Genomic DNA, 14734 nt, shown 5'->3' on the forward strand with positions numbered 1-14734 from the left:
TATAGCCATGTCTGAACTGGGGTGGCAGAGTGGGCTAAAGAACGGAGATGGATCAAACCCAGATCTTTTGACTGTGTGTGAGTGTTTGATTGGTTCAGATGCTCCGTCCATCACCACCCCCTTTTGTACCGCTTTTGTCCGCCATAAGTGTGGCAGGGTATGCTCAGACGTGAGTCCCTTGCTCACTTTGCCACTGGATTCAAGGAAGCCGGGCTGAAGACGGCTGGAAGGCCAGAAACCGGTCCTCGGAAGCTTGTTTCCGGTCCAGGGAAGGCATGGCTTGGCAGTTCGGGCTGGACTGTTCCCAAGAGGCACAGGGTCAGACTGATTTGCATATAGCCATGTCTGAACTGAGGTGGCTGAGTGGGCTAAAGAACGGTGATGGATCAAACCCAGATCTTTTGACTGGGTGTGAGTGTTTTATTGGTTCAGATGCTCCGTCTATCACCACCCCCTTTTGTACCGCTTTTGGCCGCCATAAGTGTGGCAGGGTATGCTCAGACGTGAGTCCCTTGCCCACTTTGCCACTGGATTTAGGCAAGCCGGGCTGAAGACGGCTGGAATGCCAGAAACCGGTCCTCGGAAGCTTGTTTCCGGTCCAGGGAAGGCATGGCTTGGCAGTTCGGGCTGGACTGTTCCCATGAGGCACAGGGTCAGACTGATTTGCATATAGCCATGTCTGAACTGGGGTGGCAGAGTGGGCTACAGAACGGTGATGGATCAAACCCAGATCTTTTGACTGGCTGTGAGTGTTTGATTGGTTCAGATGCTCCGTCCATCACCACCCCCTTTTGTACCGCTTTTGGCCACCATAAGTGTGGCAGGGTATGCTCAGATGTGAGTCCCTTGCTCACTTTGCCACTGGATTCAAGCAAGCCGGGCTGAAGACGGCTGGAATGCCAGAAACCGGTCCTCGGAAGCTTGTTTCCGGTCCAGGGAAGGCATGGCTTGGCAGTTTGTGCTGGACTGTTCCCACGAGGCACAGGGTCAGACTGATTTGCATATAGCCATGTCTGAACTGGGGTGGCAGAGTGGGCTAAAGAACGGTGATGGATCAAACCCAGATATTTTGACTGGGTGTGAGTGTTTGATTGGTTTAGGTGCTCCGTCCATCACCACCCCCTTTTGTACCTCTTTTGGCCACCATAAGTGTGGCAGGGTATGCTCAGACGTGAGTCCCTTGCTCACTTTGCCACTGGATTCAAGCAAGCCGGGCTGAAGACGGCTGGAATGCCAGAAACCGGTCCTCGGAAGCTTGTTTCCGGTCCAGGGAAGGCATGGCTTGGCAGTTCGGGCTGAACTGTTCCCATGAGGCACAGGGTCAGACTGATTTGCATATAGCCATGTCTGAACTGGGGTGGCAGAGTGGGCTAAAGAACGGTGATGGATCAAACTCAGATCTTTTGAGTGGGTGTGAGTGTTTGATTGGTTCAGATGCTCCGTCCATCACCACCCCCTTTTGTACCGCTTTTGGCCGCCATAATTGTGGCAGGGTATGCTCAGACGTGAGTCCCTTGCTCACTTTGCCACTGGATTCAAGCAAGCCGGGCTGAAGACGGCTGGAATGCCAGAAACCGGTCCTCGGAAGCTTGTTTCCGGTCCAGGGAAGGCATGGCTTGGCAGTTCGGGCTGGACTGTTCCCATGAGGCACAGGGTTAGACTGGTTTGCATATAGCCATGTCTGAACTGGGGTGGCAGAGTGGGCTAAAGAACGGTGATGGATCAAACCCAGATCTTTTGACTGGGTGTGAGTGTTTGATTGGTTCAGATGCTCCGTCCATCACCACCCCCTTTTGTACCGCTTTTGGCCGCCATAAGTGTGGCAGGGTATGCTCCGACGTGAGTACCTTGCTCACTTGGCCACTGGATTCAAGCAAGCCGGGCTGAAGATGGCTGGAATGCCAGAAACCGGTCCTCGGAAGCTTGTTTCCGGTCCAGGGAAGGCATGGCTTGGCAGTTCGGGCTTCACTGTTCCCATGAGGCACAGGGTCAGACTGATTTGCATAAAGCCATGTCTGAACTGGGGTGGCAGAGTGGGCTAAAGAACGGTGATGGATCAAACCCAGATCTTTTGACTGGGTGTGAGTGTTTGATTGGTTCAGGTGCTCCGTCCATCACCACCCCCTTTTGTACCGCTTTTGGCCGCCATAATTGTGGCAGGGTATGCTCAGACGTGAGTCCCTTGCTCACTTTGCCACTGGATTCAAGCAAGCCGGGCCGAAGACGGCTGGAATTTCAGAAACCGGTCCTCGGAAGCTTGTTTCTGGTCCAGGGAAGGCATGGCTTGGCAGTTCGGGCTGGACTGTTCCCATGAGGCACAGGGTCAGACTGATTTGCATATAGCCATGTCTGAACTGGGGTGGCAGAGTGGGCTAAAGAACGGTGATGGATCAAACCCAGATCTTTTGACCGGGTGTGAGTGTTTGATTGATTCAGATGCTCCGTCCATCACCACCCCCTTTTGTACCGCTTTTGGCCGCCTTAAGTGTGGCAGGCTATGCTCAGACGTGAGTCCCTTGCTCCCTTTGCCACTGGATTCAAGCAAGCCGGGCTGAAGACGGCTGGAATGCCAGAAACCGGTCCTTGGAAGCTTTTTTCCGGTCCAGGGAAGGCATGGCTTGGCAGTTCGGGCTGGACTGTTCCTATGAGGCACAGGGTCAGACTGATTTGCATATAGCCATGTCTGAACTGGGGTGGCAGAGTGGGCTAAAGAACGGTGATGGATCAAACCCAGATCTTTTGACTGGGTGTGAGTGTTTGATTGGTTCAGGTGCTCCGTCCATCACCACCCCCTTTTGTACCGCTTTTGGCTGCCATAAGTGTGGCAGGGTATGCTCAGATGTGAGTCCCTTGCTCACTTTGCCACTGGATTCAAGCAAGCCGGGCTGAAGACAGCTGAAATGCCAGAAACCGGTCCTCGGAAGCTTGTTTCCGGTCCAGGGAAGGCATGGCTTGGCAGTTCGGGCTGGACTTTTCCCATGAGGCACAGGGTCAGACTGATTTGCATATAGCCATGTCTGAACTGGGGTGGCAGAGTGGGCTAAAGAACGGTGATGGATCAAACTCAGATCTTTTGAGTGGGTGTGAGTGTTTGATTGGTTCAAATGCTCCGTCCATCACCACCCCCTTTTGTACCACTTTTGGCCGCCATAATTGTGGCAGGGTATGCTCAGACGTGAGTCCCTTGCTCACTTTGCCACTGGATTCAAGCAAGCCGGGCTGAAGACGGCTGGAATGCCAAAACCGGTCCTCGGAAGCTTGTTTCCGGTCCAGGGAAGTCATGGCTTGGCCGTTCGGGCTGGACTGTTCCCATGAGGCACAGGGTCAGACTGATTTGCATATAGCCATGTCTGAACTGGGGTGGCAGAGTGGGCTAAAGAACGGTGATGGATCAAACCCAGATCTTTTGACTGGGTGTGAGTGTTTGATTGGTTCAGATGCTCCGTCCATCACCACCCCCTTTTGCACCACTTTTGGCCGCCATAAGTGTGGCAGGGTATGCTCCGACGTGAGTCCCTTGCTCACGTGGCCACTAGATTCAAGCAAGCCGGGCTGAAGAAGGCTGGAATGCCAGAAACCGGTCCTCGGAAGCTTGTTTCCGGTCCAGGGAAGGCATGGCTTGGCAGTTAAATGTAAATGTAAATGTAAATGTAAATGTAAATGTGCTGGACTTGTAAAGCGCACAGCTGCCCGTAAGCGTCCCGGCGCTTGCTTAGGGTACCCGTCCTGGTATTCCCCTGTGAGAAACCCCGGCAGGGTGTCCACAAGGTGAAAGCCAGGCATCCCGCTGCGAGGGGCCGTAGTGGAGATTAAGCAAGCTATTGCCCAGAGTCGCAGAGTGTGACCCCGTGAGTTGAGTAGGCACCAGAGCGAGAATTGTCAAGTCAGTGGAATTTTGAGCCCGAGACCCGCTGAGGCGGGGAATCGAACCCTGGTCCACGGTCGATCTCAGCTTCCGGGTCTGCCGCCTCTAACCACTGAGCCACGCTTCTCCAGTTGGGGCTTCACTGTTCCCATGAGGCACAGGGTCAGACTGATTTGCATAAAGCCATGTCTGAACTGGGGTGGCAGAGTGGGCTAAAGAACGGTGATGGATCAAACCCAGATCTTTTGACTGGGTGTGAGTGTTTTATTGGTTCAGATGCTCCGTCCATCACCACCCCCTTTTGTACCGCTTTTGGCCGCCATTAGTGTGGCAGGGTATGCTCAGACATGAGTCCCTTGCTCACTTGGCCACTGGATTCAAGCAAGCCGGGCTGAAGACAACTGGAATGCCAGAAACCGGTCCTCGGAAGATTGTTTCCGGTCCAGGGAAGGCATGGCTTGGCAGTTCGGGCTGGACTGTTCCCATGAGGCACAGGGTCAGACTGATTTGCATATAGCCATGTCTGAACTGGGGTGGCAGAGTGGGCTAAAGAACGGTGATGGATCAAACCTAGATCTTTTGACTGGGTGTGAGGGTGAGATTGGTTCAGATGCTCCGTCCATCACCACCCCCTTTTGTACCGCTTTTGGCCGCCTTAAGTGTGGCAGGCTATGCTCAGACGTGAGTCCCTTGCTCCCTTTGCCACTGGATTCAAGCAAGCCGGGCTGAAGACGGCTGGAATGCCAGAAACCGGTCCTTGGAAGCTTTTTTCCGGTCCAGGGAAGGCATGGCTTGGCAGTTCGGGCTGGACTGTTCCTATGAGGCACAGGGTCAGACTGATTTGCATATAGCCATGTCTGAACTGGGGTGGCAGAGTGGGCTAAAGAACGGTGATGGATCAAACCCAGATCTTTTGACTGGGTGTGAGTGTTTGATTGGTTCAGGTGCTCCGTCCATCACCACCCCCTTTTGTACCGCTTTTGGCTGCCATAAGTGTGGCAGGGTATGCTCAGATGTGAGTCCCTTGCTCACTTTGCCACTGGATTCAAGCAAGCCGGGCTGAAGACAGCTGAAATGCCAGAAACCGGTCCTCGGAAGCTTGTTTCCGGTCCAGGGAAGGCATGGCTTGGCAGTTCGGGCTGGACTTTTCCCATGAGGCACAGGGTCAGACTGATTTGCATATAGCCATGTCTGAACTGGGGTGGCAGAGTGGGCTAAAGAACGGTGATGGATCAAACTCAGATCTTTTGAGTGGGTGTGAGTGTTTGATTGGTTCAAATGCTCCGTCCATCACCACCCCCTTTTGTACCACTTTTGGCCGCCATAATTGTGGCAGGGTATGCTCAGACGTGAGTCCCTTGCTCACTTTGCCACTGGATTCAAGCAAGCCGGGCTGAAGACGGCTGGAATGCCAAAACCGGTCCTCGGAAGCTTGTTTCCGGTCCAGGGAAGTCATGGCTTGGCCGTTCGGGCTGGACTGTTCCCATGAGGCACAGGGTCAGACTGATTTGCATATAGCCATGTCTGAACTGGGGTGGCAGAGTGGGCTAAAGAACGGTGATGGATCAAACCCAGATCTTTTGACTGGGTGTGAGTGTTTGATTGGTTCAGATGCTCCGTCCATCACCACCCCCTTTTGCACCACTTTTGGCCGCCATAAGTGTGGCAGGGTATGCTCCGACGTGAGTCCCTTGCTCACGTGGCCACTAGATTCAAGCAAGCCGGGCTGAAGAAGGCTGGAATGCCAGAAACCGGTCCTCGGAAGCTTGTTTCCGGTCCAGGGAAGGCATGGCTTGGCAGTTAAATGTAAATGTAAATGTAAATGTAAATGTAAATGTGCTGGACTTGTAAAGCGCACAGCTGCCCGTAAGCGTCCCGGCGCTTGCTTAGGGTACCCGTCCTGGTATTCCCCTGTGAGAAACCCCGGCAGGGTGTCCACAAGGTGAAAGCCAGGCATCCCGCTGCGAGGGGCCGTAGTGGAGATTAAGCAAGCTATTGCCCAGAGTCGCAGAGTGTGACCCCGTGAGTTGAGTAGGCACCAGAGCGAGAATTGTCAAGTCAGTGGAATTTTGAGCCCGAGACCCGCTGAGGCGGGGAATCGAACCCTGGTCCACGGTCGATCTCAGCTTCCGGGTCTGCCGCCTCTAACCACTGAGCCACGCTTCTCCAGTTGGGGCTTCACTGTTCCCATGAGGCACAGGGTCAGACTGATTTGCATAAAGCCATGTCTGAACTGGGGTGGCAGAGTGGGCTAAAGAACGGTGATGGATCAAACCCAGATCTTTTGACTGGGTGTGAGTGTTTTATTGGTTCAGATGCTCCGTCCATCACCACCCCCTTTTGTACCGCTTTTGGCCGCCATTAGTGTGGCAGGGTATGCTCAGACATGAGTCCCTTGCTCACTTTGCCACTGGATTCAAGCAAGCCGGGCTGAAGACGGTTGGAATGCCAGAAACCGGTCCTCGGAAGCTTGTTTCTGGTCCAGGGAAGGCATGGCTAGGCAGCTCGGGCTGGATTGTTCCCATGAGGCACAGGGTCAGACTGATTTGCATATAGCCATGTCTGAACTGGGGTGGCAGAGTGGGCTAAAGAACGGTGATGGATCAAACCCAGATCTTTTGACCGGGTGTGAGTGTTTGATTGGTTCAGATGCTCCGTCCATCACCACCCCCATTTGTACCGCTTTTGGCCGCCTTAAGTTTGCCAGGGTATGCTCAGACGTGAGTCCCTTGCTCACTTTGTCACTGGATTCAAGCAAGCCGGGCTGAAGACGGCTGGAAGGCCAGAAACCGGTCCTCGGAAGCTTGTTTCCGGTCCAGGGAAGGCATGGCTTGGCAGTTCGGGCTGGACTGTTCCCATGAGGCACAGGGTCAGACTGATTTGCATATAGCCATGTCTGAACTGGGGTGGCAGAGTGGGCTAAAGAACGAAGATGGATCAAACCCAGATCTTTTGACTGGGTGTGAGTGTTTGATTGGTTCAGATGTTCCGTCCATCACCACCCCCTTTTGTACCGCTTTTGGCCGCCATAAGTGTGGCAGGGTATGCTCAGACGTGAGTCCCGTGCTCACTTTGCCACTGGATTCAAGCAAGCCGGGCTGAAGATGGCTGGACTGCCAGAAACCGGTCCTCGGAAGCTTGTTTCCGGTCCAGGGAAGGCATGGCTTGGCAGTTCGGGCTGGACTGTTCCCATGAGGCACAGGGTCTGACTGATTTGCATATAGCCATGTCTGAACTGGGGTGGCAGAGTGGGCTAAAGAACGGTGATGGATCAAACCCAGATCTTTTGACTGGGTGTGAGTGTTTGATTGGTTCAGATGCTCCGTCCATCACCACCCCCTTTTGTACCGCTTTTGGCCGCCATAAGTGTGGCAGGGTATGCTCAGACGTGTGTCCCTTCCTCACTTTGCCACTGGATTCAAGCAAGCCGGGTTGAAGACGGCTGGAATGCCAGAAACCGGTCCTTGGAAGCTTGTTTCCGGTCCAAGGAAGGCATGGCTTGGCAGTTCGGGCTGGACTGTTCCCATGAGGCACAGGGTCAGACTGATTTGCATATAGCCATGTCTGAACTGGGGTGGCAGAGTGGGCTAAAGAACGGTGATGGATCAAACACATATCTTTTGACTGGGTGTGAGTGTTTAATTGGTTCACGTGCTCCGTCCATCACCACCCCCTTTTGTATCGCTTTTGGCCGCCATAAGTGTGGCAGGGTATGCTCAGACGTGAGTCCCTTGCTCACTTTGCCACTGGATTCAAGCAAGCCAGGCTGAAGACGGTTGGAATGCCAGAAACCGGTCCTCGGAAGCTTGTTTCCGGTCCAGGGAAGGCATGGCTTGGCAGTTCGGGCTGGACTGTTCCCATGAGGCACAGGGTCAGACTGATTTGCATATAGCCATGTCTGAACTAGGGTGGCAGAGTGGGCAAAAGAACGGTGATGGATCAAACCCAGATCTTTTGACTGGGTGTGAGTGTTTGATTGGTTCAGATGCTCCGTCCATCACCACCCCCTTTTGTACCGCTTTTGGCCGCCATAAGTGAGGCAGGGTATGCTTAGACGTGAGTCCCTTGCTCACTCTGCCACTGGATTCAAGCAAGCCGGGCTGAAGACAGATGGAATGCCAGAAACCGGTCCTTGGAAGCTTGTTTCCAGTCCAGGGAAGGCATGGCTAGGCAGTTCGGGCTGGACTGTTCCCATAAGGCACAGGGTCAGACTGATTTGCATATAGCCATGTCTGAACTGGGGTGGCAGAGTGGGCTAAAGAACGGTGATGGATCAAACCCAGATATTTTGACTGGGTGTGAGGGTTTGATTGTTTCAGATGCTCCGTCCATCACCACCCCCTTTTGTACCGATTTTAGCCGCCATAAGTGTGTCAGGGTATGCTCAGACGTGAGTCTCTTGCTCACTTTGCCACTGGATTCAAGCAAGCCGGGCTGAAGACGGCTGGAATGCCAGAAACCGGTCCTCGGAAGCTTGTTTCCGGTCCAGGGAAGGCATGGCTTGGCAGTTCGGGCTGGACTGTTCCCATGAGGCACAGGGTCAGACTGATTTGCATATAGCCATGTCTGAACTGGGGTGGCAGAGTGGGCTAAAGAACGGTGATGGATCAAACCCAGATCTTTTGACTGGGTGTGAGTGTTTGATTGGTTCAGATGCTCCGTCCATCACCACCCCCTTTTGTACCGCTTTTGGCCGCCATAAGTGTGGCAGGGTATGCTCAGACGTGAGTCCCTTGCTCACTTTGCCACTGGATTCAAGCAAGCCGGGCTGAAGACGGCTGGAATGCCAGAAACCGGTCCTTGGAAGCTTGTTTCCGGTCCAAGGAAGGCATGGCTTGGCAGTTGGGGCTGGACTGTTCCCATGAGGCACAGGGTCAGACTGATTTGCATATAGCCATGTCTGAACTGGGGTGGGAGAGTGGGCTAAAGAACGGTGATGGATCAAACCCAGATCTTTGACTGGGTGTGAGTGTTTGATTGGTTCAGGTGCTCCATCCATCACCACCCCCTTTTGACCGCTTTTGGCCGCCATAAGTGTGGCAGGGTATGCTCAGACGTGAGTCCCTTGCTCACTGTGCCACTGGATTCAAGCAAGCCGGGCTGAAGACGGCTGGAATGCTAGAAACCGGTCCTCGGAAGCTTGTTTCCGGTCCAGGGAAGGCATGGCTTGGCAGTTCGGGCTGGACTGTTCCCATGAGGCACAGGGTCAGACTGATCTGCATATAGCCATGTCTGAACTGGGGTGGCAGAGTGGGCTAAAGAACGGTGATGGATCAAACCCAGATCTTTTGACTGGGTGTGAGTGTTTGATTGGTTCAGATGCTCCGTCCATCACCACCCCCTTTTGTACCGCTTTTGGCCGCCATAAGTGAGGCAGGGTATGCTTAGACGTGAGTCCCTTGCTCACTCTGCCACTGGATTCAAGCAAGCCGGGCTGAAGACAGATGGAATGCCAGAAACCGGTCCTTGGAAGCTTGTTTCCAGTCCAGGGAAGGCATGGCTAGGCAGTTCGGGCTGGACTGTTCCCATAAGGCACAGGGTCAGACTGATTTGCATATAGCCATGTCTGAACTGGGGTGGCAGAGTGGGCTAAAGAACGGTGATGGATCAAACCCAGATATTTTGACTGGGTGTGAGGGTTTGATTGTTTCAGATGCTCCGTCCATCACCACCCCCTTTTGTACCGATTTTAGCCGCCATAAGTGTGTCAGGGTATGCTCAGACGTGAGTCTCTTTCTCACTTTGCCACTGGATTCAAGCAAGCAGGGCTGAAGACGGCTGGAATGCCAGAAACCGGTCCTCGGAAGCTTGTTTCCGGTCCAGGGAAGGCATGGCTTGGCAGTTCGGGCTGGACTGTTCCCATGAGGCACAGGGTCAGACTGATTTGCATATAGCCATGTCTGAACTGGGGTGGCAGAGTGGGCTAAAGAACGGTGATGGATCAAACCCAGATCTTTTGACCGGGTGTGAGTGTTTGATTGGTTCAGGTGCTCCGTCCATCACCACCCCCTTTTGTACCGCTTTTGGCCGCCTTAAGTGTGGCAGGCTATGCTCAGACGTGAGTCCCTTGCTCCCTTTGCCACTGGATTCAAGCAAGCCGGGCTGAAGACGTCTGGAATGCCAGAAACCGGTCCTTGGAAGCTTTTTTCCGGTCCAGGGAAGGCATGGCTTGGCAGTTCGGGCTGGACTGTTCCTATGAGGCACAGGGTCAGACTGATTTGCATATAGCCATGTCTGAACTGGGGTGGCAGAGTGGGCTAAAGAACGGTGATGGATCAAACCCAGATCTTTTGACTGGGTGTGAGTGTTTGATTGGTTCAGGTGCTCCGTCCATCACCACCCCCTTTTGTACCGCTTTTGGCTGCCATAAGTGTGGCAGGGTATGCTCAGATGTGAGTCCCTTGCTCACTTTGCCACTGGATTCAAGCAAGCCGGGCTGAAGACGGCTGAAATGCCAGAAACCGGTCCTCGGAAGCTTGTTTCCGGTCCAGGGAAGGCATGGCTTGGCAGTTCGGGCTGGACTTTTCCCATGAGGCACAGGGTCAGACTGATTTGCATATAGCCATGTCTGAACTGGGGTGGCAGAGTGGGCTAAAGAACGGTGATGGATCAAACTCAGATCTTTTGAGTGGGTGTGAGTGTTTGATTGGTTCAAATGCTCCGTCCATCACCACCCCCTTTTGTACCGCTTTTGGCCGCCATAATTGTGGCAGGGTATGCTCAGACGTGAGTCCCTTGCTCACTTTGCCACTGGATTCACGCAAATCGGGCTGAAGACGGCTGGAATGCCAAAAACCGGTCCTCGGAAGCTTGTTTCCGGTCCAGGGAAGTCATGGCTTGGCCGTTCGGGCTGGACTGTTCCCATGAGGCACAGGGTCAGACTGATTTGCATATAGCCATGTCTGAACTGGGGTGGCAGAGTGGGCTAAAGAACGGTGATGGATCAAACCCAGATCTTTTGACTGGGTGTGAGTGTTTGATTGGTTCAGATGCTCCGTCCATCACCACCCCATTTTGCACCACTTTTGGCCGCCATAAGTGTGGCAGGGTATGCTCCGACGTGAGTCCCTTGCTCACGTGGCCACTAGATTCAAGCAAGCCGGGCTGAAGACGGCTGGAATGCCAGAAACCGGTCCTCGGAAGCTTGTTTCCGGTCCAGGGAAGGCATGGCTTGGCAGTTAAATGTAAATGTAAATGTAAATGTAAATGTAAATGTGCTGGACTTGTAAAGCGCACAGCTGCCCGTAAGCGTCCCGGCGCTTGCTTAGGGAACCCGTCCTGGTATTCCCCTGTGAGAAACCCCGGCAGGGTGTCCACAAGGTGAAAGCCAGGCATCCCGCTGCGAGGGGCCGTAGTGGAGATTAAGCAAGCTATTGCCCAGAGTCGCAGAGTGTGACCCCGTGAGTTGAGTAGGCACCAGAGCGAGAATTGTCAAGTCAGTGGAATTTTGAGCCCGAGACCCGCTGAGGCGGGGAATCGAACCCTGGTCCACGGTCGATCTCAGCTTCCGGGTCTGCCGCCTCTAACCACTGAGCCACGCTTCTCCAGTTCGGGCTTCACTGTTCCCATGAGGCACAGGGTCAGACTGATTTGCATAAAGCCATGTCTGAACTGGGGTGGCAGAGTGGGCTAAAGAACGGTGATGGATCAAACCCAGATCTTTTGACTGGGTGTGAGTGTTTTATTGGTTCAGATGCTCCGTCCATCACCACCCCCTTTTGTACCGCTTTTGGCCGCCATTAGTGTGGCAGGGTATGCTCAGACATGAGTCCCTTGCTCACTTTGCCACTGGATTCAAGCAAGCCGGGCTGAAGACGGTTGGAATGCCAGAAACCGGTCCTCGGAAGCTTGTTTCCGGTCCAGGGAAGGCATGGCTTGGCAGTTCGGGCTGGACTGTTCCCATGAGGCACAGGGTCAGACTGATTTGCATATAGCCATGTCTGAACTAGGGTGGCAGAGTGGGCTAAAGAACGGTGATGGAACAAACCTAGATCTTTTGACTGGGTGTGAGTGTTTGATTGGTTCAGATGCTCCGTCCATCACTACCCCCTTTTGTACCGCTTTTGGCCGGCATAAGTGTGGCAGGGTATGCTCAGACGTGAGTCCCTTGCTCACTCTGCCACTGGATTCAAGCAAGCCGGGCTGAAGACGCCTGGAATGCCAGAAACCGGTCCTCGGAAGCTTGTTTCTGGTCCAGGGAAGGCATGGCTAGGCAGCTCGGGCTGGATTGTTCCCATGAGGCACAGGGTCAGACTGATTTGCATATAGCCATGTCTGAACTGGGGTGGCAGAGTGGGCTAAAGAACGGTGATGGATCAAACCCAGATCTTTTGACCGGGTGTGAGTGTTTGATTGGTTCAGATGCTCCGTCCATCACCACCCCCTTTTGTACCGCTTTTGGCCGCCATAAGTGTGGCAGGGTATGCTCCGACGTGAGTACCTTGCTCACTTGGCCACTGGATTCAAGCAAGCCGGGCTGAAGATGGCTGGAATGCCAGAAACCGGTCCTCGGAAGCTTGTTTCCGGTCCAGGGAAGGCATGGCTTGGCAGTTCGGGCTTCACTGTTCCCATGAGGCACAGGGTCAGACTGATTTGCATAAAGCCATGTCTGAACTGGGGTGGCAGAGTGGGCTAAAGAACGGTGATGGATCAAACCCAGATCTTTTGACTGGGTGTGAGTGTTTGATTGGTTCAGGTGCTCCGTCCATCACCACTCCCTTTTGTACCGCTTTTGGCCGCCATAATTGTGGCAGGGTATGCTCAGACGTGAGTCCCTTGCTCACTTTGCCACTGGATTCAAGCAAGCCGGGCCGAAGACGGCTGGAATTTCAGAAACCGGTCCTCGGAAGCTTGTTTCTGGTCCAGGGAAGGCATGGCTTGGCAGTTCGGGCTGGACTGTTCCCATGAGGCACAGGGTCAGACTGATTTGCATATAGCCATGTCTGAACTGGGGTGGCAGAGTGGGCTAAAGAACGGTGATGGATCAAACCCAGATCTTTTGACCGGGTGTGAGTGTTTGATTGATTCAGATGCTCCGTCCATCACCACCCCCTTTTGTACCGCTTTTGGCCGCCTTAAGTGTGGCAGGCTATGCTCAGACGTGAGTCCCTTGCTCCCTTTGCCACTGGATTCAAGCAAGCCGGGCTGAAGACGGCTGGAATGCCAGAAACCGGTCCTTGGAAGCTTTTTTCCGGTCCAGGGAAGGCATGGCTTGGCAGTTCGGGCTGGACTGTTCCTATGAGGCACAGGGTCAGACTGATTTGCATATAGCCATGTCTGAACTGGGGTGGCAGAGTGGGCTAAAGAACGGTGATGGATCAAACCCAGATCTTTTGACTGGGTGTGAGTGTTTGATTGGTTCAGGTGCTCCGTCCATCACCACCCCCTTTTGTACCGCTTTTGGCTGCCATAAGTGTGGCAGGGTATGCTCAGATGTGAGTCCCTTGCTCACTTTGCCACTGGATTCAAGCAAGCCGGGCTGAAGACAGCTGAAATGCCAGAAACCGGTCCTCGGAAGCTTGTTTCCGGTCCAGGGAAGGCATGGCTTGGCAGTTCGGGCTGGACTTTTCCCATGAGGCACAGGGTCAGACTGATTTGCATATAGCCATGTCTGAACTGGGGTGGCAGAGTGGGCTAAAGAACGGTGATGGATCAAACTCAGATCTTTTGAGTGGGTGTGAGTGTTTGATTGGTTCAAATGCTCCGTCCATCACCACCCCCTTTTGTACCACTTTTGGCCGCCATAATTGTGGCAGGGTATGCTCAGACGTGAGTCCCTTGCTCACTTTGCCACTGGATTCAAGCAAGCCGGGCTGAAGACGGCTGGAATGCCAAAACCGGTCCTCGGAAGCTTGTTTCCGGTCCAGGGAAGTCATGGCTTGGCCGTTCGGGCTGGACTGTTTTCATGAGGCACAGGGTCAGACTGATTTGCATATAGCCATGTCTGAACTGGGGTGGCAGAGTGGGCTAAAGAACGGTGATGGATCAAACCCAGATCTTTTGACTGGGTGTGAGTGTTTGATTGGTTCAGATGCTCCGTCCATCACCACCCCCTTTTGCACCACTTTTGGCCGCCATAAGTGTGGCAGGGTATGCTCCGACGTGAGTCCCTTGCTCACGTGGCCACTAGATTCAAGCAAGCCGGGCTGAAGAAGGCTGGAATGCCAGAAACCGGTCCTCGGAAGCTTGTTTCCGGTCCAGGGAAGGCATGGCTTGGCAGTTAAATGTAAATGTAAATGTAAATGTAAATGTAAATGTGCTGGACTTGTAAAGCGCACAGCTGCCCGTAAGCGTCCCGGCGCTTGCTTAGGGTACCCGTCCTGGTATTCCCCTGTGAGAAACCCCGGCAGGGTGTCCACAAGGTGAAAGCCAGGCATCCCGCTGCGAGGGGCCGTAGTGGAGATTAAGCAAGCTATTGCCCAGAGTCGCAGAGTGTGACCCCGTGAGTTGAGTAGGCACCAGAGCGAGAATTGTCAAGTCAGTGGAATTTTGAGCCCGAGACCCGCTGAGGCGGGGAATCGAACCCTGGTCCACGGTCGATCTCAGCTTCCGGGTCTGCCGCCTCTAACCACTGAGCCACGCTTCTCCAGTTCGGGCTTCACTGTTCCCATGAGGCACAGGGTCAGACTGATTTGCATAAAGCCATGTCTGAACTGGGGTGGCAGAGTGGGCTAAAGAACGGTGATGGATCAAACCCAGATCTTTTGACTGGGTGTGAGTGTTTTATTGGTTCAGATGCTCCGTCCATCACCACCCCCTTTTGTACCGCTTTTGGCCGCCATTAGTGTGGCAGGGTATGCTCAGACATGAGTCCCTTGCTCACTTTGCCACTGGATTCAAGCAAGCCGGGCTGAAGACGGTTGGAATGCC

At 53.8% G+C, this 14734-nt stretch overlaps 1 protein-coding gene across 2 annotated transcripts in view; it reads right to left on the reverse strand.

Moving 5' to 3' along the window:
* LOC144828515 (lactoperoxidase-like) overlaps positions 1–14734 on the reverse strand; it is a 1612675-nt gene that overhangs the window by 692309 nt on the left and 905632 nt on the right. The gene's annotated exons all lie outside the window — the stretch shown is intronic.

This window comes from Lissotriton helveticus, chromosome 1_1 (genome assembly GCF_964261635.1).
Source record: "Lissotriton helveticus chromosome 1_1, aLisHel1.1, whole genome shotgun sequence".
In the NCBI taxonomy this organism is placed as follows: domain Eukaryota; kingdom Metazoa; phylum Chordata; class Amphibia; order Caudata; family Salamandridae; genus Lissotriton; species Lissotriton helveticus.